At 34.4% G+C, this 2,256-nt stretch overlaps 1 non-coding gene across 1 annotated transcript; it reads right to left on the bottom strand.

Moving 5' to 3' along the window:
• Positions 1–406: 406 nt before the first annotated feature.
• On the bottom strand, positions 407–513 carry LOC122118441. The gene has a single exon (XR_006149364.1). It is a non-coding gene; the product is annotated as a U6 spliceosomal RNA (small nuclear RNA).
• Positions 514–2,256: the final 1,743 nt, after the last annotated feature.

The following is a 2,256-nucleotide window of genomic DNA, read 5'->3' as shown; positions in this document are numbered from 1 at the left end:
ATTTGGACTTGGCTTACTTTACAAAATAATTTTTTTCCAAGTCTTTCCATTTCCTATCAAATTGGGAGATGTCATTCTTTCTGATGGAGACATAGAATTCCATTGTGTATATATACCACATTTTCTTGATCCATTCATCTAATGGGGCATCTGGGTTGATTCCATATCTTAGCTATCGTAAATAATGTTGCAATAACCATAGTTGTGCTGGTAGTTTTAGTATGGTCTTGTTTATGATCATTTGGGTAAATCCCCAGAAGTGGAATTACTGTGTCATAGAGGAGTTTATGTGGAGTCTTTTGAGGAAACTCCATACTACTTTCCAAAGTAGTTGAACAAGTTTACACTCCCACCAAGAATGCAATACGGTTCCCTTGTGGCCACATACCTTTCAGCATCTGTTGTAAAAAATATGGAACGCTCCACGAATTTTTATGTCATCCTTGCGCCTGGGGTGTGCTAATCTTCTCTGTATTGTTCCAATGTTAGTGTATGTGATGCTAAATTGAGCATAAAACATTTTTTATATATAAAGTATAATTTTTATTGATTTTATTAAACTAGACAATTCAACAAAAAGTAAGTTCAAAAGAATTGTTGTGAAATTTTAAAATCATGTATTTCTTACATAAGCACACATTTAAGAATAAAATCAAGATAGACATGCCAAAAACAAAATAATTCTGGATATTTATTGTTCAAGAGATGTGTAGGAGGAGAAATTCAATTATTCTATACAAGGCACCTGTCAAAATGAACACTGCAGAAAGTGTTAAGGTTTGTTAAAAGTTTTAATGTTTTAAATATGCTTACTTTGGGGATTTTGCTTATATATGCCAAAAAATAGGACTATTTGGCAAGTATAAAACTTTTCTATAAAGTATTTAAGATTTATGGTAGCAGACATTAAGCATTAAGTATGTACATTTCAGAGTTTATGGAAACTTTATTAATGAGAACTTGCAAAGTCTTTGTGTAAAGAAGCAGAGTGAAGAGTTAAGACTTTAACTACACAGTTTCTGTTAAAACTTTAGGGATTCCTTACTTTATTTATTAGCAAAGAATAAATGATGATATAAGCCATAATGTACACATATATGTTACTATTCACACACATACATATACACATGTATACATGCACACATGGAGAAAGACACATAATTACAGCCAACATAAGTTTCACCAGTTATTGAATATGCCTAAACGGAATACTTGGAACAATATGTGTTGAAGATGTATTTGTCTCTAAGAGTTCTTTTACCACTCCTCTTATCTCTTAAAACTGGTAGTTTTAGAGAGATTTGACTTACAAAATGCTGTACAAGTGATAGCAAGTCAATTGGGTATAAGTCATATGGTGTTTCCCTTCTTCTCACGGAATTCTTAGTCTTGTAGACACTCTCAACAACCAAAGTAGCAAGAGAATACCCTGGTAAAGAGTAAAGTTATAAGGCTTTAAATGGCATCTTTACTTGAGCTCTTTTTCCAACAGCCAGCATGAATTCCTAGGCAGATGAGTGAATCCTCAGAAAACTGGACTCTACATATACATTTAACTCCACTCATGATAATCAGTGGACAGAACAGATAATGAATAATCCAGAAGAGAGCTCCCAAAAAGCTCTACAAACACTAATGGTAAACATGGTAAATGAAAACATTGAAAACCTGCAATGGACTCTGTGTGATCATGATAGGGAGAGAGAGGAGGCAAACCAAAGATCAAAACAGGAAGCTCATGGGCGTGAGGAAGCTACTCAAAGATACATAAAGGAATTGCCTGAGCAGTTTGACTACACTCAAAAAGAAATAAAGGAATTGTGTGAGCAGGCTGAGATCAATCAAAGAGAACTACAGGAATTGCATGAAGGTGAGGAAGCTAATCAAAGAGTAATACAGAAAAATGAGAAAGCGGGATGAGAATAGACAGAGATCACTAGAGGCATTCATGCAATCCATAAACAGAGAGCTGAAAGAAGTCAGGGAGTCCACAAAGGGAATGCTGAATGGATCCCAACAGAAGAAATGGGAGCCCAAGGAAACCATAACTAATCAACTAAGTTTTTTGAGAATAAACACTGAACACTAAATTAAGGAAGTAAAGAATTTCATACAAGATCTAAAACAAAGATCCAACAAAGAATTTGAAGCCATAAAAGCCCAACAACTATAAGGAAATAAAAAAAAGTAGAAAGTCTGGATAGTGGGATAGATCATGCAGAAGACTGAATCCTGAGGATAGAAGACAGCCTAGAT

The sequence above is a fragment of the Dipodomys spectabilis genome, unplaced genomic scaffold, assembly GCF_019054845.1.
Source record: "Dipodomys spectabilis isolate Male_0828 unplaced genomic scaffold, ASM1905484v1 ptg000152l, whole genome shotgun sequence".
In the NCBI taxonomy this organism is placed as follows: domain Eukaryota; kingdom Metazoa; phylum Chordata; class Mammalia; order Rodentia; family Heteromyidae; genus Dipodomys; species Dipodomys spectabilis.
The sequence above is the reverse complement of the archived record's forward strand: the minus strand, read 5'-3'. Positions and strand labels throughout refer to the sequence as shown.